Genomic DNA, 23,643 nt, shown 5'->3' on the forward strand with positions numbered 1-23,643 from the left:
TGTCTATTCCACCATGCAATAAGGGGACAAAGTTTTATGAAGTTAGTTCTTTCAAACAGGAACATCTATGACATGACAGGAGAAGAGAAACTGACAAAATAAATTCTGGAAAAAATAATAGTGTATCTAGAAGAGTCTGTAAAGTTTACTAGCCTACAAAATGATGGTAAATGGTTACTACTAGCTAACCAATGATCTGCACTTAAATGTTGCCTTTCCTGTTTAAGCTGGATGCTAAACATAAAACTATATATGTGCATTTTTATACATACAATCATTTGTTTTGTGGGTTTATGATTTTTCCCTTTGTTTATATCACATATTGTCAGTATGGGAGTTTGTGTTCTAGATTTACTGATTTTATAAAGGTGTTGGTGGCTTTATTTTTCATTTTACATTTGCTTCGATGTACCATAGTAATGCTATTTTTCTTCTTCTGCTGCTTCATTCTTTCCAATTACACAAGTACTGTCCATTGCTGGGTCTACTAGCTTCTTCTACTGCCTGCAGACCATTTACATTTTAAGACACAAATTAGCACAGAACCAAAGCATGTTCTTTGGGTTCATGCAGTTGAAGGCTACCACTGAGGATTTGTTCATTTATGACCTACCCCTTTGTGTTCCCTATCCTATGGTTGTCTGTTACATCCAAGGGCTGTTCCCATCTCTGTACCATTCCGCCCCAAAGGAAGTGCATAGATAACCTCTTACCCCTGGGATGAGCACGTCCATCCCTCCCTACCAGCTTCACAGATGTCAAATCCACTAATCAACCAGGTCTCTTGGGCCAGAGTTAGGCCTTTATCCATCCGTGGCTATGGTACTGGCCATGCACCATAGTAATGTTCATCTTGTAAAAACAAGGCCATGTGATCTATTTTATTAACTTAAGAATAATGCACTGATAAAACAACAAAAGCATGTTACATTTCATGATGAATGCTGAATAAATAATTTATTTAAATATACCACTGTGAATATTTTTAATCCTACAATTCACAAGACTTTAGAATGAAGTAGTAAAAAATCGCAAATTATTATAGTAATACTATAAACTTATGTGACACAAAAACACCAATAAGACAAAAGATTCACTTTATTTAAATAAAATATTGCCTGTACTAGAGTTTGTGTACTAGATTTACTGAATTTATAAAAATATCTGTGAATATGCTCTGCACCAGAGTGATGTTATGTCTTGTGTATAAGCTCATGATTTCTATTTTATTGACTTAAAGAGTATACTAAGGTACTTATAACATGACAAAAACATGTAATTCTTTGCAATGGAAATGAGATAAATAAATTAATGGAGCACACTGCAGTAAGCACTTTTAATTTACAATGTACATGATCTTTCTATTTTTTTATCTATTCTTCATTGACTGTGCTAGTCCTACTAGGCTAGTAGCCTCTTTTCAGGAGAGACCCCGAGGTGGTATTTATACTACATGGGGAAATTTGGCCAGGACATCAGGGAACTTCCCCTACTTGAAACCCTGGAGGTAATAAGAAGCCAGACACATCCCATTCCTAGCACAGTGGTGGCTGGGAGGAGAGTGTGTGATATAAAGGGAATGGTAGAAGGCAGAGAAATGAATGCCAGTGCTGCATAGAGTTTCAACAAAGTTATAATTGATTCAGAGGTTATTTTTCAGCAAAGTCTGTTTGCTGAAGTTGAAAAAGATGGGATGATAAGCAAGTCATGTGTTATTACAATCCTCCAGTTGGAAGGGTTGTGGGATGATATATTAAAGGGAATGTTGATGTAGCCTGAGCCAGAAAAATAAGGAGATATTTCATAGGTAGATATAACAAATAAAATATGAAGAGAAGAAGCAGAATCAATCCTGAAAGACAATGGTGGAGCATAAAAGGTTTCTTATGCAGAAAAGGTGAAGAAAGGTGCTAGGGAAATAAAATAAAATAAACAGGAAGCAGCAAAGAATGTAAAGTGGAAGTATGTGGTGATAATTCAAGATAAAGAAGAGCAAGAACTGGATAGGTATGGTGTTTGGGTTCATCGGTTCATAGGTGTGTACTAGACTAATGGCCCTGGAGCCTTTACAAGCCTAGCCCATAGGATTACACTGGCATTGTGCCACCTGACCTTAGTTCTCCATGCATCTGTCGAGTAGAGCCACTGGAGTGATCCCTGGGGTGAATTTTCTATTTCTCATCCACTCATGAAGATTTCTCTTGAAGAGACAGTGAGGAGCTCTGTTTGACATGTATGGGAAGTCTATTCCATAGCATGGGCAGTCTCTGGGTTATGAACCTGTCCCTCCAGCATGTTCTGTTGATTGTGGTAATGAGGTTGAGGTCTCTGGAGTGTGTGGTGCAGAGGGATTTCTTTAGATGTAGCATTTCTAACAGAGCTGGGTCAGACATGGCTTTATAAGTCAAACCGAGATTGCCTCTAAGTAGGCGATATGAGATAAATAATAGTTGGAGTTTTTTGAGTCTGTCCATATAGGACAAGTGTTTAAGGCCTAGGATCTTCTTTGTGAGGTACTTTTGTGGCATCTCCAATTGTTGCAAGTGTCTAGTGAGGTACATGCCAAATGGGACATTGTACTCGATGATTGGCCTAATGAGGGAAGAGTAGAGGAAGACAATGACCTCTTTCTTCCTGAATGCAATGATGATAATGAGACGTGTCACATAGAAGGACTTTACCACAGTGGCAATGTGGTGGTCAAAAGAGAGGTTGCTGTCAACCTGTGTTCCCAGATCTCTTATAATGCCTTCTGTGGACTACCATCACTGTGGTAATTCATGGGAACCAGGTTTTTCCCAAAGGGGATGATGACATTTTTTGGCATTGAGCTTAAGGCCATGGTTCTGACACCAGTCATTGGTCTCAGTGAGGACAACGCAATGGTTTCTTTTGGCATAAAAGCTCAAGAGGTAAGAGCTTTTATTCCTATAAACAAAGAGACTTTCTATGCTATTATGATTGAGACTATTTATGCAATGGAAAATCATGGAGAATATGCCAAAAAAAGGACTCTTTTTCCTTGGAACTTATATGTAATAAAAGCATTTAACAGGGAACAAAAAAAGAAGATTCTTGTACAATTTTGAATGGAAGTACAGAGTCTTTATAAACACATTTGAACCCTTTATGCAAACAATTATTGGTCATTCCAAATGTTTATGATAAAAGGGGGTTATGGATTAGTGGATAGGAATGTAATATTGTGTTAAAAACAGAAAAAAGTAAAATTGCACATATTCTAAGTATAACTGTTGAAGGAAATAAGGGTGTTGTAAAACAACACTGACTGGCAATCCTGCTCTAGCAACCACCCAACCCATTATGTAAATCTTCATGGTTTCACCCAACTAGTCCAGTCACCTACTAAGATAAATAACTCCAACAAACACACTACCCTTGATTGGATATTAGTCAATAAGAACTCCCAGTTATATATAGCAGGCTGCTTATCTGACAGCCTCAGTGATTACTCCCCAACCTTCCTACTAAGAAAACAACTTTATAAAGTGAAACCCATCATCTACCGTCAAATATGCAAAAAAACTAACTTCAACCCTCTCTCATTCAACTCATCCTTAAAAGACTGTAACTGGCAACCTCTAAAATACCTCAAACTAGATGACGCAGTTGGCTACTTTAATAAAACATTCCTAAGCATCCTTAATTACCACGCCCCCATAAGACGTTCCCAAACTAGAGCACAACCATCCCCATGACTACAAAAATCACCAAGTCTAAAATGAAAAACGGGGATAAAGCCTGGGACAACTGGCACAAAACCAAAAGCCCCTCTACTAGACAAAAATTCCTAGAACTATACAATAGAACCAAAAAGCTTATAAAACAGGACAAAATCCAATACTACCAGTCTGCCCTTACCTCCTCCCAACATAACCTCAAACAATTCTGGTCCTCAATAAACTCCATCCTCCACCCAGGTAAATTAAGTGCACCCACTCATAACTTAACTCACTCCTCCAAACATATTGGTACCTCTTTCAACAATCACTTCACACAAACCGTACTATCACTAGCTAGACAACACAACCCCCCCATAAACCCACACCATCAACTACAACTAACAATCTCCCCACTAGCTTCCCTTTCTATCCTCTTCCTACCTCCAAAATAAAACAACTATTAACTAAACCACCAGATTAGCAGCGGACAACCTCCCAAGTGAATACCTTCAGCTTGCAGCTGACGCTCTAGCCTACCCAGTATCACTCTTGATTAACAGATCTCTGTCAGAAAGTTATGTTCCCACACTATGGAAAGTCTCACACATAATTAACAGATCTCTGTCAGAAAGTTATGTTCCCACAGTATGGAAAGTCTCACACATAATTCCCCTACACAATGGAGGCCCCTCCACAGATCTAACCAATTACTGCCCCATAGCTATTCTCTCACCACTCTCCAAAATACTAGAGAGATGCATTCATTCTCAAGTCTCAGATCACCTCCTTGCTAACAACCTCCTCTCCAACACACAACACAGTTTCCGACCTAACCATAGCACCACCACCACCTTACTCTCTTTCTCTAACTCTGTCCTACAAAATAAAAATGCAGGTTATCCCTCCTCAGCTACCTTCCTAGACCTCTCTAAAGCTTTCAACATGGTCCCACACAAACAACTTATTTCTCTTCTCAATAACCTATCCTTCTCTCAACCAGTCATCAACTGGTTTCAGAGTTACCTATCTGACCGCCAACAAGCAGTTGTTTGGCAAGACGACCTATCCCCCCAACTACCAGTCTCCATAAGGGTTCCACAAGGGTCCATCCTGGGACCCCTACTTTTCTCTATTTTCACCAATAATCTAGCCTCAGCCACAGCACATGGCACACTCATACTATACGCAGATGACTCAACCATCATCTGCACAGCTCACTCCCTACCCCAACTGCAAAAAGTCACACAGGAAGCATTTTCTTCTATTGAAACTTGGTTATCTGATGCCCAACTAGTACTCAACCCAAACAAAACAAAATTACTAATCTTACAACCCAACAAACTTACCCTAGATAGCTCTCACTTTAACATCACAGCAAAAGACACCACCATCCATCCTACAGAACACACCAAATTACTAGGAGTAGAAATAGACAATAAACTGAACTTTGACGTTCACATTTCCATCACCATTAAAAAAGTGCACAAAAAACTAGGAGCATTATATAGAAATCAGCAACTACTTACCAAAGCAGCTAAAATTTCAGTAGCAAATTCTCATCTTATCTCTACCCTACTCTACGCCTCTCCAGTATTTACTAACCTTAGACAATGCGACCTAAATAAGCTCAAAACCTGCTACAACAAAATCACCAAATTTGCCAGAGGGGCTTCCTACCATACTCACCACTGTCTCTCACTAGCAGAACTGGGCTGGCTCGAGTTCCCCCAACTCCTTCAATGGTACCAACTTGCACTCACCCACAAACTAATAAACCAACCACTAAAAGTCCCATCCCTCCACAATCTACTCCAACCCTACATAACCACGAGACCACTAAGATCCAGCCACAAAAACATCCTACAGGTCACAAGAGCCAATAACTCTGCTGGAGAAGCCCTGTTCTCCTGCACTATAGCTAAACTCTGGAACTCCCTCCCATCCTCAATTACCTCTGTAACTTCTTGCACCTACTTCAAATCCTTACTCAAAATCACACTTAAAAACTTGCCAGATATGCCCTTGCAACCCACCCTCTAATACCATGCACTCCATCCACCCACTACCTTTCTCAGCCCCCTAACAACTTACTCTTAGCAAGCTTGGTTACTCATGTTCCCAACTACCTACCACATAATACTAACTTCTTGTAGCAACAACTGCTAATGGCTGTTATGTACCTCAAAAACAGATTGTATCAATTGTTCACTGATGAATCTCAACTATATTTGTAACTATGTTTAGTATATGTCACCATATTTTAAAATTGTCCTATGTTCTACACCTGTTTTACATCTATGTTTTATTCTTGTCTTATGTCCTCAGCTGGACTAATGTCTATATTTAAATGCTATGTTTTTAACTTTATAATGCAAGTAATACTTAATGTGGAGCTTTTCTCCCTGGGCCTCTGCTGAAAACGGACCTGTGTCCAGTCGAACTCTCCCGGTCAACAAATGTAAATAAATAAATAAATAAAATAAATATATTTTCTGTTTTTTTTTTTTTTTGGAAAAGAAAGACATTTGATAAATAATTGTGATAAAAAGAAATGTTACATTTGTGTGGAAGTAGGTTATGATACAAAAAATACAAAGTAAAATGTAAATGTAACAAAAAATGAGCATTTATTGGTGGATTGAAATAATTAAAGTGAAAGATAAACAGAAGAAAAAGAACAAAGAAGAAATGTTAGAAGTGGTAGAAACAGAAGAAAATTTAGATGAGGAAGATAAAGTAAGAGATAAATAAAAAGGAATGGAGGAAGGCTCTGAAAAAAAGTAATCAGGAAGATATTAATTTGGGAAGTAATAAAGGAAAAAGAAGAATTTTACCAGTAAGAGGAGATAATAGAAAAGTAAATTTTAAAGGTATAGGCATAAAAAAAGGAAATGGATGAGAAATAAAATATAATTATAAAGTCTAGAAAGTTAAGGAACAGGGGGAGAAATAACGTTAAGATAGTTTCTGTGAATGTGAACAGTATTAAAAATATAATAAGAAGGATAGAGGTTTTGCAATGGTGTAATAAGTATGATGTAGAGATAATTGTGCTAGAAGGCACAAGATTCTTATCAAATGAAAAAAAACACTGCAAAAAAAAAGATTGTGGGGAGGAAAGATAATTTGGAGTTTGGGAAATGATAGTTGTTCTGAAATATGATTTTTTTGTAGAAATACAGTATAAAATATTAGATATAATTTATATATAGTTTAAACTGTGAGCTTTGGCCGGTTAAGACCTGCATGATATCAATTGAATGCATAAGTGTAGCTAAGTAACTTTTATCTGCACTTTTTAAAGTAATTTGTTTGTGTTGCACTGAGCAATATCTAGCTAGAAGTTGACCGTTTTTTCAGTAGTGCATTTGATATTTTCAGTTAAGGCTTGTTAAAAACCTGCATAGCCAGTGATAGGTGGGGATAGTAGTTTCCTTCATTGTTATTCAGTCTCTGTCTTATACAAGTGGTACAGTGAATTATCTTCTGTTTAAACTGTGAGCTTTGGCCGGTTAAGGCCTGCATGATATCAATTGAACGCATAAGTGTAGCTAAGTAACTTTTTTCTGCACTTTTCAAAGTAATTTTTTTGTGTTGTATTGAGCAATATCTAGCTAGAAGTTGACTGTTTTTTCAGTAGTGCATGTGGTATTTTCAGTTAAGGCTTGTTAAAAACCTGCATAGCCAGTGATAGGTGGGAGTAGTAGTTTCCTTCATTGTTATTCAGTTTCTGTCTTATACAAGTGGTACAGTGAATTATCTTCTGTTTAAGCTGTGAGCTTTGGCCGGTTAAGACCTGCATGATATCAACTGAACGCATAAGTGTAGCTAAGTAACTTTTATCTGCACGTTTTAAAGTAATTTGTTTGTGTTGCATTGAACAATATCTAGCTAGAAGTTGACTATTTTTTCAGTAGGTCCCCATCCACCCTCCCTGTTTTTGTCTTGGTGTTAATCTTGGTGGCTTTGAAACTGCCTGCCCCTTTTGTAAATTTGCACTTGGATACTCCTTCTGAGCCCATCTCATTTGCTCACTCAAAAAAAAAAAAATTATCTGCTTTTACTGTATTTGTGTTTCTTCCTACTTTATTTTGCTTTTGCATCATCTTAAAATTACTCAATTGTATTTATTACTGCTTGGTGTAACTCACTCTAAGCCTTTTAGTTTAAGCACTTGGGCTTCAGACCAGTTGTTTTACATTAAAAAGGTTTGTGCTCTGCACTGTAGTGGCAGGACATGTAGCTTACATCCTTCTAAGTTGGGAACTGCTGATTGAGGGCTCAGTGTTTGTTATTCTAAAAGTGTATTAATTCTGGTTTAAGCACTTGGGCTTCAGGCCAGTTATTTTACATTAAGAGGGTTCGTGGTCTGCACTCTTGTGGGAGGAGAGGCTGGACTCTGCCATTCTGAGCTGGGAATTTCTGGTTAAAGGTTTATAGTGCCTGCATATTTGTACTGCTTCTTACTAAATTGGTACACCTTGTTTGCTGTAGCATAGACTAGATCCAGGCCTGCTGAATCTAGTTTTGTTTGTATAACTTGAGCACTAATCCAGGCATTCTTTAAAGTATTCAATTGTATTTATTACTGCTTGGTAGTAACTTGATTAAAGTGTAGCTATCATTCTAAGTCTTTTGGATTAAGCACTTGGGCTCAGACCAGTTGTTTTACATTAGGAAGGTTTGTGGCCTGCACTGTGGTGGCAGGACAGGTAGCTTACATCCTTCTAAGTTGGGAACTGCTGATTGAGGGCTCAGTGTCTGTTATTCTAAAAGTGTATTAGTTCTGGTTTAAACACTTGGGCTTCAGGCCAGTTATTTTACATTAAGAAGGTTCGTGGTCTGCACTCTTGTGGGAGGAGAGGCTGGACTCTGCCCTTCTGAGCTGGGAATTTCTGGTTAAAGGCTTATAGTGCCTGCATATTTGAACTGTTTCTTACTGGAATTGGTACACCTTGTTTGCTGTAGCATATACTAGATCCAGGCCTGCTGAATCTAGTTTTGTTTGTATGCTTGTTTGCTTGTTATTTCCCTGAAACGCTAATTCCACCTAAAACGCGGCTTTTCAGTGCTTCTGTGGATCCCTAGTGACATCTGCATTGCTTACTGCACTTATTTCCTTGTTTCACTTGAAAGAAAGTTACTGTTTGTCATTTTTGCATTTAAGTTACCTGTAGCACATTGCATTTAAGTTACCTGGCACTTGCTCACTAAAGCAATTATATAAGTCAGCACTAAAAAAATAAAAGCACTACACCCTCACAAACTCCCCTTGAGTACCTTGTTTCCCATTGGCCCTTTTTTTTTTTCAAGTTATAAAGGAATTCCCAATACTATTGTAGCATGCCCAAAGGTCAGTTGTCAATCTCCTCTCTGGTCCAGCTGGTGAATCTGGGAATCTTGAGGCAATGTTTACAACTGTCTCATGTACACAGACAACCCTGTCCTCCTCCCAACAAATTCTAACACATGTGAGAGATGCAACCATATAGCCAAACTGGAGGCTAAGCTCTCTCAACTCAGTACTGACGAAACCTGTCAGGAGGAGAAGGAAACCACACTCACTACAATTTCAGTCTCACATAGACCTACCACGACAGCAAACCAAACACATAAACACACAAAAACATACTAGGAGGCTCTAAATAAAAATCTGCCTAAGCAGCAGAAACCTCCAAAGCAGACACCCAAGCAACCGCTACCCCAAAACAAAACACATGCAGCACATAGCTCACAAAGCCAGTGTGCCGAACAGTCACAGCCCTTAAGGCTAAACAACACACCTGATACACTTGTAATAGGTGACTCTATCATCAGGCACACTGACGTCCCACTCACCAGGCTGAACAAGGAGAAGGTCACGGTGAGCTGCCTGTCAGGCGCTAGGATCCGTCACGTAACACAAGCACTCAGGTCACTCCAAGGCAAGTACAAATATGGCTCAGTCATTGTCCATGCTGGTGTGAATGACCTGAGATGTACCTCCCTGGACTACATGAAAAGAGACATAGAGAAGCACTCTGAGCATGTGGTCCAGGTCGGTATGACCCTAACCTTGAGTAGCATCTTACCCTCACCAAGAATGAAGCCACAATATGAAGACAAGATGATCACTTTCAACAATTGGCTTAAGTATTGGTGTCATTCAAAGGGGATCCAATGCCTGTCAGCCTGGGATGACATGCTCGACAGGCCACGATGCTTCACTAGGGATGGCTTGCACCTGTCACCCCTGGGTTTTCGGATATTGGCAAAGGCTCTTGCTACCCCCATAGTGCCTTTTTTAGGCAAGGCTCAAAAGACAAACCCACTTCCATAGGTATCACAAGGGATAAGAAACTAAGAGTAATGCTACTCAACGCCAAAAGTCTAAACCTCAAGATGCATGCACTCGAAACTCTCCTTAGCATGGAGAACATTGATATCTGTGCAGTAACAGAAACCTGGTTCAAGGCTCCTGAGAGCACCCCAGCACTACCAGGTTATACCTCATACCATGCTTTTCGGCCCCAAAACTTGGACCGAACCAGAAAAGGAGGGAGAGTATCAATATTCGTCAAAGATACCCACACCTCCAGGTTGGTGGCACAGCACGAAGCATCAGAGACTATCCATGTGCAACTAACAGTGGGTAAAACTGCCTTCCAGTTTATAGCCTGCTACAGACCACCCTCCCAAACCCAGGAACCCCACTCGGCCTTCCTGAGAACACTGGAACATATGAAGGTCTCTCCAAACACCATTATATTGGGTGACTTCAACTACCCAAACATAGACTGGGAGCATTACTCTAGCTCCAACACCCTAGCTCAAAGGTTCCTAGAATTTATAAACTCAAATGTTATGGAACAACTTGTTACCACTCCCACAAGAGGGGAAAACATACTGGACCTGATCATCACCAACATGGGGACCCTATGCTCCAGACCAGAAGTGTATCCCTCACTGGTAAGATCAGACCATAAACTAATCTCACTGGATATTCACATCCCGACCCCACCCCCTGACCAGAAAACCACAGTGAAAAACTTCTCTAAAGCAAATTTCACATTCCTCAAAACCGAGGTGGAATCCTTCAAAGCCCCCGGGCCTGTGGAAAATACGGCCCAGACCACAGAATCCTTTATAAACGCATTCTATGAACACCCACAGGAATGCATGGATCATGCAATCCCAAATAAAACCAAGACCCAATCCTCCAAAGGCAGACGTCCTGTCTGGTGGACCCCAGCCATAAACAAACTATACAATAGAAGGAGGAAGCTACTACATGATAGAGCAAAATCCCAAAAAGGGAAGGCATCTCTGATCAGTGTTAGCAAAAAACTACGGGCACTCATAAAGTCATCTAAGGCCAGCTTCGAGAGAAAAATTGCACAGGACACTAAGGATAATCACAAGGCTTTCTTTAGTTATGTTAAGAACCTGGGTGGGAATTCCCAGATATGCTCAGAATTAGTCCAAAATGACAAAAAAATACACAGAACCCACATACATTGCCAACATCCTAGCTGACAGGTTCAGCGGAAACTTCTCACCCCCCCCACCAAAAGGGCAAATATCTATCCCAGCAGAGTGCTGCCCCCCTGACATCTCAGATGATCAGGTAAGAGCCGCCCTCTCCAAAGCAAAAAACACAGCATCAATGGAACCAGACGGTGTCCTGGGCTGCATCCTACATGAACTCCAAGAAGAGCTAAACCCAAACATAAAACTACTGTTCAATCTCAGCCTTACCACAAAATATGTACCCAAAGAGTGGCGTACAGCAACAGTGGTCCCTCTCCACAAAGGTGGTGCCTCAATGGATCCTGGAAACTATCGCCCCATAAGCCTGACTAGCTTGGTCTGCAAAGCAATGGAAAGGATCATCATGGACCTCATAAAAAAAGATATTGGGGACCTACAGACACTGGATCCTACCCAGTTCGGCTTTGTTAAGGGCAGATCCTGCCTCTTAAACCTGGTCAATTTCTTTGAAACAGTCACCAAGGCCATTGACGAGGGGAAGGTGGTCCACACAGCCTACCTGGACCTCACAAAAGCCTTCGATGCAATACCCCACTTGGGCATTATAGATAAGCTGACCAGCTTAAATATAAACCCCTATGTGACTAGATGGGTTGCAAACTGGCTCAAGGACAGAACCCACATGGTTAGAATTGCTGGAGCCATGTCAGACTCCAAACTAGTTACAAGTGACATCCCACAAGGCTCAGTCCTGGGACCTCTCCTGTTTGGTATATATTTCTCGGAGGTACAGGCCAACACGGAAGGACTGTGGCTGACCAAGTTCACAGATGACTGCAAACTGGGCACTATAATCGACTCTCCAGCTGACACAAGCATCCTCCAAAAGGGCCTCATAGAAACAGACATCTGGTGCCAGAGCCATAGCCTCAAGCTAAACGCCAAAAAGTGTATAGTCATTCCCTTTGGCAAAAACAAAGTGCCCACAAATTACCACATAGGTGATAATCCATTAAGTACAGAAGAAGTAATTAGGGACCTGGGGACCCAAGTTGATAGCAATCTGTCATTTGACAACCACGTGGCCAAAGTGGTTAGAAAAACATTTTATATAGCCCACCTAATCATGAAGGGATTCACATCTAGATCAGGGGAGGTCATCGTGCCTCTTTACTCATCCCTCATCAGGCCCATAATTGAGTACAATGCCCCTTTTGGGATGTACCTTACCAGACACCTGCAGCAACTGGAAAGACCCCAAAAGTACCTCACCAAGAGGATCAAAGGGCTCAAACAGATGCCATATGCTGCCCAGTTAAAGAATCTCCAGCTCTACTCAGTGGCATACCGCCTGCTCAGAGGCGATCTGAGCCTGACGTATAAAGCCATGTCCAACCCGGAATTAATGGACATGCTGCACCTCAGAAAATCCAAATCCCATCGAGCTACACGCTCGAGAGACTTGAACCTCAGCACTGAAATAAATAGGACATGCTGGAGGGACAGATTCGTAACCCAGAGGCTCCCTTCACTCTGGAATAAAATCCCAGTCCAGGTTAGGCAGAGTCCCTCATTGACTCTCTTCAAGAGGAATCTTGATGAGTGGATGGGGGATTGTAGGTTTACCCCGGGTATCACTTCTGTGCCACTGTTAGACAGAGGCACATTATACTAACCTCAAAAAAGGGCATAGCAAAAATTAATTTAAAATGGGTGGCGAAAGCCAAACACACTCTGGCTAGGCTTATAAATGCCCTAGGGCAGATAACCTAGTTTGAAACTATGAACCTATATTTTAAGTAGTAAGACTGGGAAGATTAACTATTGTTGAATTAAAATGGGAAGAACATCTATATAGAATTATAGCAGTATATGCTTATGTTACTCGTAAAGAAATAGAAAGTCTGTTTCATCAAATTTTAGATTATGTAGTGGCAAATATTAATATTATATTGACATGACATTTTAATTGTGACTTAACAGGTAAACATAAAAAGAAAGAAAATTATGTAAATAACTGTTAGACGCTATCAGATGTAATAAATTGATACTCTGTTACTGAAAGAAGAGGTACCTATAGAATTGAAACAGATTATTTTATAATATCAGGACTAATCAAATGAGAAAGAAAGTCAAGTCCAACAGGTTTTTCAGATAATTTAGTAATATGGATAGAGGGTCTATATTAGATTATCGAAGTGTTAATACTTCAAATGGTCTAATATCGAAACGAAAACAGCGAATGCTGAAAATAGCAAAGCTGCAGACAACAAAATTTTTTCCTAGGGAATGAATTTGGTTGTCCATTGCTGTAGCTTCGCTATTTTCAGCACTGTGGTGGAAAGTTACGGGTCAGGTTAGGGTAAGTGTGCGATTGTGCGGACATTAGGGTTAGGGCGCGGGTTAGGTGAGTTAGGGTTAGGGCATGGGTGAGGTGGGTATGCGATAGTGACAGACTTTAGGGTTACGGTGGGATAGGTGAGTTAAGATGAGGGCACGGGTTAGGTGAGTTAGGGTTAGGGTGAAGTGGGTGTGCGATAGTGACAGACTTTAGGGTTAGGGTAAGATAGGTGAGTTAGGGTTACAGCGCAGCTCAGGTGAGTGTGCGATAGTGATGGACCTTAGGTTTAGGGTTTGGGTTAAGCTAAGTGGATAGATAGTAGTGTATGTACAGTTTAGTGTAGGGTTAGATGTAGGATTTTAAGTGTATGTTTGTGGATTGCTGTTTTTTTGGTGTGCTTGTGTTGTGTGTGTGTTTCTCGGACCAGTGAATTTTTTTTTCCAGGGAAAAAATTTGCTGTTCTGAGCTTTCGATGTTTGTGGATTTTGTGGTTAGAAGTTCGAGGTTGTTGTATTCAATGATGAGCTGTTTCGTTGAACTGATATAGACCCTGGCTAGAAATAAAGAAAAATAAAAAAATTATAAAAACTGACAAAAGAATAAAAAGATCAGATGAGAAAATCTGGGATAAAAAAGGGAAAAGATTAATAATGCAGTTATAGAGAGTTCATATTACAGTGAGAACATTCTGTAAACATTGGTATGAACAGTGGATGATTTTCAAGATTAAATATGAAAAGTGTTAATTACTATAGTTATATGATGTAAGAAAAGTAGATAAAGAAAAGTATAAAAGAGTGTATAAAGATGAATTGGAATATTTAGAAAAGAATTATATAAAAAAGGGAAAATTAAAGAACTATTATTCAAACAAATATATTTTTACAAGGAAAAAGAGAAGACGTTTCTGTGTATTAAGTAAATTAGTGAAGGGAGATAGTGTAATGAGGGAATGAAAAACACAAAAGGAGAAATAGAAAGAACTCAGGAACATATTTTGAATATTACAAAAACTAAACTGAGAAGCAGAAGAATGAATACTAAATAAATTAAAAAAATGTCAAAGACCTTTTGAGAAAGGACATTAGACCTGCAATATTTCAGCACTTTCATCCTTTATTGAATAGAACTTCATCAGAAAAAAATGGAAAAAAAAATGTGATGAAGTTCTATTAAATTAAGTATGAAAGTGCTAAAATGTTGCAGATCCAGTGTTCTTTCTGAAAGGGTCTTGTCAGTTTTCTTAAAATTGAATATTGTTGTAGAATATGTGCAAGAAATGTTTAAAGAAGAAAAGAAGAAGAAATTAAAAATAATAGGAGAAGTAAAAAAGCTTTCAAAACAAGAAAATAAAGACTTTGAAAAGGATATCTCTTTACAAGAATTAGATAAAGTATTAGGACAAGTAAATATAGATTTGTCTGCAGGCCCAGCTGATATAGCATATGAAGTATATTAAAATTTAAGAGAATGGCAAAAAGAACATTTTTAAATGTTCTGAAGGAATGGCTAAATACAAAAATTATGTATAAAGAATTACACACTGGAATACCTAAAATTAGCTGGAAGAAAGAAAAAAAATAGAATGAAAACCGGAGAGCCACAATATTACACAATTATCATGATAAGACTGTTATGAAAATATTACAGAAAGATTTGAAACAAAGATGAAAAGTGTCATGGCATACTATATGCATAGTATAAAAAAGAAAATATCATGAGTTATTTATAATAGTGAGGGAGATTGTGGATGATACTATAAATAAAGGAGAAGTTAAACTTATGTCAGGAGATTTTAATAAGGTATTTGAAACAATAGGACATTTAATTTTATGGACGATAATGAATGAATAAAATATAAGTGAGAAAATGATGAAAGTATGTATGTTTGCTTATAGAAATAATCAGGTAAAAATTCTGGTAAATGGTAGAAGGTTAAGTAAGAAGTTTCAAATGAGGAGCGGTTTGAAACAGGTATGTGCAATGAGTTGTATAATCTTTGTTTTAAATATGAATAGAATTATATGTGAAATAAATAATAAAATGAAGAAAGCATAGTATGAAATGTCTAAAGACTTAAGAATCCCTAAATTGCTAACTTATGCCGATGATATAGTAATTGCAATAAACAAGTAATATGTTATTTAAATGAATATTTAGAAGCAATAGAAATTACTTTAAACAAATACAAAAGTAAAGGATTAGGAGATATGATTATGATAGGAGGAATTCAATTTACAATCAATGAAATTTATGCCTTAGTTTTAAAATCTGGTAAAAAGATTGTAAGTGAGATGCAATCTGAAACGATAATAGAAGAGTTAAAAGGAATTTGCTTGTTTGGGAAAACATACGGGCTATTATTTAAAAAAAAAGGTGTATTTGATAAATTTATTTTAATGGGAAAATAGTATATTTAACAAGCGTATTTATGCAATCAATGATATTAGAAAAAGAATTGCTACAGGCAACATTTTCATTCATATGGGGTTCTAAGCTGAATCCAGTAATAAGAAGAATTTTGTATGTAAATAAAGGAAAAGGAAGTTTAGGTTTAATTAACCCAGTGATATACAAAGCTTTTTAAATTTGTAGTTATTATATTATATCAAATTAAAAGAAAGTTTGGTTTTAAGAATATTTAAATATAAGTATGAAAATGTGGGGAATAGAATAAGGAGATGTTAAAGAGAAAAATAATGTAAAAATGAAGAAATGAAATGTTATCAAGAAAAAAACTTTAATGAGGGAAAAAAATGACAGATAAGAAAAGAAAAGAAAACTGTAGTACATGTATTTAGTGATATAATTTTATTTATGGGAAAGGTTAGCAGAAGAAAAACTAAAGCTATAAAAATAAGAAATAAATGGTGTAATAAAAAAGTAAACTGTCAAGATTTTTGTGGAGATTTCTAATAGATAAATTAACAGCAAAATGGAATATGCCATATAAAAAGAAAAGTGAAAGATTATATTTATATTGTGGTGAAGAGGAAAGTTCCAAATGTTAAAGAGTGAAAAGTTGTTTAGGGAAAACTTTTTGAAGGTATTGACAAAATAGATAAGATAAATATGAACATGGAACATGATTAAAATATGAGTATTATAAAAATATAAGTTAAAATATGTTAAAAAATTGGTAAAATAATGTTTTATATGAGTTATATGGAATGAAAGGATAAATGACATTATGCTTAATGAAAAATGGATTTTGATAATAATGTTGAATAAAACGTGATGGTAGTTATAGAAAAAGGAGAGAGGGTCTAGTAGGGATATAAATTTGATCGAAAAATATTTGTGAATGTATACGTTAAAGAAGTAAACAGAAAATTATATTTTTATAAATATGCAATTATTATACACATTTTGTAAATATGTAAATACTTTATAAATATTATTTTTTTCTTTGTATAAACAAAGGACCCCTAATCTTTTTGATAGGTGGCATGGGATTTTTTACATCAGCCTGAGCTAACACCAACACAACCAGATGAGGCTTTGGTTTAATGTCTCATCTAAAGGATGACACACTCAGGAGTGCAACAACTCCTTATGTTGCACTGCAGTGTCAGCAATCTAATTATTTTATGTATTTATTGTCATTTGAGTACCAGGAAAGTTAAACAGAGTAGGAACTATTTTCAGTGGAGGCCTGGGGAGAAAATCTCCAAAGTATTACAAAACATTTTAAGAACAATCATTTTCCAATCTTTAAAAATAAGACAAAACAACTGCAGTTTAAAAAAAATTATACCAAATTTGACATAATATGAAAAGATTGATTAAGAATAGATACAAGTTATATAAAAAAAATTTACATTTAGAGGAATTTTAGCCAGTTTATAGAGAAATTAAAGTTAAGTTAGAATAATACAAACAAGAACTGAAATATGAATTGAGAGAAAAGCAGGCTTATGGAATATTTAGAGTGAAAGCCAGGGGAGAGAAATTGACAGAAGTAGGGAAGTGAGTGAAGAAAGGAGAGTAAGGAGATATAAGGTATGACTAAGAAATTGATCACATTTAGGAATATAATTTATCCTGGTGATGAACAAGTACAGATCCAGCTTTTAGCCAGGAAATCTTTCATAAAGATTTTGAAACATTGGAGGGAATTTACTTGATGGATACTCTTCACAAGTTCAATACTAGCCCTGATAAACAATAACAGCAGCACCCCATAACAGTTCCATCCAGATGTACTTCCCATCACAAGTTTTTCTTTGTCACACTTATACAGGCCAGCTACTTAAACAAGCTCCTTAAAAAAACTTAATCCAACATCACTTGCAGCCGAAAAGCTCCCAAATGAATTTAATAAACTTGCAGCTGATGCCATAGCATACCCAAGCTCTCTATTAATCAATTGTTCCATCACTGAACATTATATTTCCAAACTATGGGAAATTTCATTCATTATCCCTCTTCATAAAGGTAGCACTTCCACACAACTATCAAACTACAGACCAAGTGCAATAATTCCACCACTAGCTAAAATTTTTGAGAAATGCAGACATTCACAACTAATGCCCTGTCTACTAGACAACACGCTTCTCTCCAACTTTCATGTATTTAGATCAAAACACAGCACCACAACTGCTCTTATAAGTTTCACAGACATGGTCAATCAGCTTAGAACAAAGGACAATTTATATCAACTATCTTCCTTGACATGTTAAAGGCTTTTGACATGGTTTCACATCAAAAACTTCTCAACAAACTTGCCTCACTAAAGCTTTCCCAAACAGCCAGCTTATAGTTCCATAGCTACTTGTTAGAATGACAACAAGCAGTCATGTGGAAAATGAAATCTCATCTCTACTATCAGTTTCAATAGGTGCATCACAAGGTTCAGTTCTTAGACCACTACTCTGCCATTTTTACCAACAATCTCAGTTGAACAAGCCAATCAGCATCCATTGTACAATATGCAGATGATTCATTACTCATCTGTGTAGCCACCTCTATTCCAAAACTCTTACAAATAAATCAGAACGCATTTACAGATATAGAACAATATCTCTCTGTCAGTCATCTCATACCTAACCCTCAATAAAACCAATGTAATGCTATTCTCAAATAACAAAACAGCTCAGATTTCCACCTCTTTCATTATCTACTTCTCCAACAATACCAAAATGTAACCTGTGTAACACACCAAGCTGCTTGGCATCATTATTGACAATGTCTTTAAATATGACAAACACATAACCCAGACAATCCAAATAAATACACATCAAACTATGGTTTCTGTACAGAAACAAACCATTCCTCACCCAAACTTCTAGACAGACCATTACCAGACTACATCTACTATCCACCCTGTTGTGCACCTTCCCAATTTTTACAAATCTAAGACTAACTTGACCTAAACAAGCTAGAGACCTGTTACAGTAAAATAGCCAGGTTTGCCTCTAACCAAACAAACAGATCTCACCATTGCTTAGCTCTCCACCAATCAAACTGGATCAAACTTCCAAATATGTTAACCTTCAACCAGCTAACAACTGCCCACACCATTATACCCAAACCAGGTAATTGCACTGCCCTCAAAAACTTAGTCCAACCCTACTCTAGCAGTAGACCCTTTCAATCATCCAACAAATTATTACTTGAGGTTACTAGATCAAATAATAGTCACAGCAATATTCTGTTTTCCAAACAAATATCTCCAATCTGGAACTCTATTCCTCAGCATATAGTTCTCACAACCAGTTTCAAAAAGCTTCTCAAGGAACATCTTACAAATAACTGGCTATGTTTCTGCTCTTCACCAGGTTGACCAAACCTCAGTCTCTGCCTTCACTCTTTGCTTCCTACTCCTAATCCTCTACAACTCTTCACTCTAGCCCCCACTGCTTTCTCTTCATTTTACAACTCTCATTGCTAATTACAATACTTTTCAATCTCACACTACTAATCATATGACTATTCTAGTTCTGCCTTCATCTCAACAAGTCACTTCATATTATCCTAATATCCACTACTTGACCACTCTCAATGCTTACAGACAACTTATAATACCTAACTTTCACTATGGTACCTAAATAACCTTCTCTCTTCATCTGACCCTCTCAATCTCCATTTTCTTTTCTTGATGTCCTAAAGCATATAATATATGTTAACCTTATGTGTTCTAATGTATGTCATATTATAATGATATATCTTGGAGATTTTTTCCCTGGGCGTTCACTGAAAATGGGCTACTAGCCAGTCAGACACTCCAAGTAAATAAATGTAAAATAAAATAAAATAAACAAATGTAAAATAAAAATAAATAAACAATACAGGTAAAGAGATGCAGGCTTTATCAACATGGTGCAAGTACAGGCAAAGACTTACATTTGATGGATTTATGGACAGACAGAAGTTTTTGTTCATTGGATTGTAATAACCAACTGGTAGCCTAGCTGCGTAGAATATTATTTAATGTCTGACAAGCAGATGGATTCTGGATAGTTTTATGGGTGGTAAAGAGCAGTGTAAACGTTAGCTGATGAGACATTTCTAACCAATTTAGACTGTTTCGTGCTTTACAGTGGTGGGTTCTGAAAGGGATACTTGCTGCAGTTTTAGCAACTTTGTTATAGCATCATTCAACATGAATACAAAACAGTGTAGGGGTAAAGTGCCTCAATGAGAAAAAACAATATTCAATGCAGCAAAACTCCAGAGGTAACACCAAAGTGCAGGTACAAAACACTTTATTGCAAATAAAACAAAAGTGAGCGCTTTCGCGCTAGCATTTGGTTTGAACGTGAAAGCTCTCACTTTTGTTTTATTTGTAATAAAGTGTTTTGTACCTTCACTTTGGTGTTACCTCTGGAGTTTTGCTGCATAGCATTGTTCAAGCTTTGATTTTTGTGATGCCTGAAGGTTAGTAAAGATGGGAGTGCCATAAAGAAGTGTGGGAGGAGATAAGTAGTGGCAATTGTAGCTTTAGTTGCATTGGTGAGGATGTTTTAGGCTCTGTGAAGCATACCTAGGCCTTGATGACATTTTCTTATTAAATTTTCTATATGCAGGTCAAATTTAACATTATTATCCACTATCTTCCCTGATAATTTGCTATGAGAAGTGACTTCAATGGTTGTATTATCAATAGAGAAGACTTTAAATTTTGTTTTTTTATGCGAGAGAGAATTGGAGAAAAAAGTAGTAGTTCCTTTATTAGAGTGGAGCATGAGTTGTGATTTACAAAGCCATGTTTCAGTGGCTGTTAAAGCTTCCTGAGTAATTCTTTGGAGGTGCACCATGTTGTCAGATTTGCAAATGAGTGATGAGTCATCTGCATACTGTATTAGGGAGGGCTGCTGTGTGACACAATCATATTTCAAAGAAAAATGATTTTACTACATACATGGAGGATGTGAACAATCAGTGTTAATAGAAAAAATGATTGTATTGCATGCACGGAGGGTGTGCACAGTCAGAGTTACAAGAAATCTGAATGTACTGCATGCAGGGTGGGGATGCACAATCAGAGTTGAAAGAAAAATGAGAGCGAGTCTGAGGATACCTGTGTGCACGGAGGGTAAGCTTGAGGATATCTAATGTTTAACTGCAGAATTTAGACAACTAGATGACAACTGCATGTTGGAATGAAAATGTGATGAAAAACTCATGAACAACATTAACAGAAGGTTAGGTATTATTTATTTATTTATTTTATTTTACATTTGTTTACCGGGAAAGTCCAACTGGACACAGGTCTTTTTTCAGCGGGGGCCTAGGGAGAAATGCTCCCCATATTACAAAGACAAGATTTGACATAGTACAACTTTGTAGTTACAGAAAAGTGACATTTGCAGTATTGATTAGAAAAATCTTGGAAGGGTGCACAGAAATGTTGGAGATAGTGGAGAAAAGGCATCAGTACATTCTGGAAGAAAATATCAGGGAAATGAGTACTTATTTACAAAGTACTTATTTACAAAAAAGATATAAGTCCAGTATAATGAAGGAACAAGTCTGGCTACAAAATAAAAAAGAAAAGTTATAAGGGACAGAAAAAGAGGACAATATAATAACAAAATGTGAGGAAAGAGCATGTCGTCTGCCTAGAGAACAAGCAGTTAAAACTTTACACCAAAGTAGTTACAAAGGTGAATAATCAGCTAAGATGCTGTTCCACGGAATACGTTACAGAGGTTGGTTCTCCAGTTTAGATGTTGGTTCTCTTTTCTTCTGTAGGTGGTCTGCATGTACATCCTGTGTGATCACAAGATTTCATAGAGTGCTCCAGTATGGTCCTACATCCCATAAATATGCTGTTGATGAACTGCTGAAATGCCATATTGCCATTAAGTGTGTGTGTGTGTGTGTGTGTGTGTGTGTGTGTGTGTGTGTGTGTGTGTGTGTGTGTGTGTGTGTGTGTGTGTATACATAATTGTGTGTGTAACTTCTAGCAGCCTGCCACCCTTTCCTAGGTTCTCTGTCCTGCACCCCTGTATGGTAAGCTAGGGTCCTGTTTCCCTGGAATTCTTATATGGCTAAAGTTTGTAACTGGAGAATGAATGAGTGCATGACAGAATGCTGAAGATAATTGTGGAACCACTTTTAGAGTACAAGGGGTTAATATGAACCATTGTTTAGGCTGTAATATTAGATGTGTTCCTTATCTTTCTGCATTTACAAAATAAAGGAAAGAAATATGCAGCACCAGTTTCATACAGGAAAATGGAAGTGAGTGAGCACAGATGAGTTGTAAGGCCCTGGGACATACTATTTGATGGAGTGTTGAAGATTAGATCTCCAGTAAAGTATGATGATAACTATGACAGACAGACAAACAGAGAAAAATATATAATAATAACAAAGAAAAAGAGCATAGTAAGTTGCAGCATTCATAATGACATAGTGTGCCAAGGATCTTTCATCAAAATATATGTCAACTCTGTAATCTCTGTCTGTCAAACAAATTCCTGGTCACAGCAACATTGGCCAAAATAAGTTATCTATAATCTAAGAGATTCATCTCTTATTTTATAGACAATATAGCCTCCATTACTAAAGACTCCCACACCTCCATTCCCACCACTGTCCAACAGCTACAAACTAGTGCCTCCACATTCACCTTAAAACCTGTCCCTACAGCCTCAATAAAATTAGTCCTAAGCAAACTCAAACTATGATCCCCCTTTACTGGTAACCTGCCAAGGGACTACCTTACTTTGGCAGCTAATAGTACTGCCTATCCAGTTTCTATCTTTATTAATAAGTCCATTCAGGAAACCCATGTACCTTCCCTCTGGAAAAGAATTCACATCATCCCTCTTCACAAATGTGGCAGTTGAACAGATATTACAAATGCTATAGCCGTAGCAATATTATCCCCCCTCTCCAAGATATTGTAGAAAAGTATTCAAAAGTAACTGCTAAAATATCTCATTCAGAAAACCTCCTAACCGCCACCCAGCATGGTTTCCATCCTTTTCATACTACCAGTAATGCATTTCTAGCCTTCACAGATACTGCGAACAAAGCTAGGGTCAGTGGTAAATTACTGTCCTTTTTATTTCTAGACCAGTCCAGGGCTTTTGATATAGTTTTGTCCTAGCAAGCTCCTACTTTAGGTGTCAAAATAATGTTACGGTTAAAATAAAATAAAAGTTAAAATAAGGTCTAAGGTTATCACCATCTACCCTTCAATAGTTCAAAAGCAACGTGCAATAGATTTCAGTCGGTCAAATGGCACTCCATACTCTTCACTACCTTCCAGTTACTGCCTGCAGTCCACAGGACTTCATCCTTGGTCCCCTTCTGTTTAATATCTCACCAATACCCTCCATATGTCCCTGCAACATGTTTCACAAATACAGAATGCAGATGACTCCACATTCATATGTCCATCTGGGAATCTAACACATCTCCAACAAATCACTCAAGAAGCTTTCACAGCTACTGAAAATGGCTCTTAAACTCACACCTCATGCTCACTTACTTTTCTTCCTCAAAGCACTCTCTCATGAAAAAAAAATAACTTCAAAATACTCTTTCTAAATAAGGTATAAGGAATGATAGTGGGCGATAACCTTAAATTTGACCTGCATATACAAAACACCATAAAAAAACTCTAAAAACAAGATATGCTGTACAGAGCCAAAAACTACATGATAACCACAACTAGGCATGTTTTCACCTTTA

This window comes from Protopterus annectens, chromosome 5.part0, assembly GCF_019279795.1.
Source record: "Protopterus annectens isolate FY-2018-M chromosome 5.part0, PAN1.0, whole genome shotgun sequence".
Taxonomy (NCBI): Eukaryota; Metazoa; Chordata; order Ceratodontiformes; family Protopteridae; genus Protopterus; species Protopterus annectens.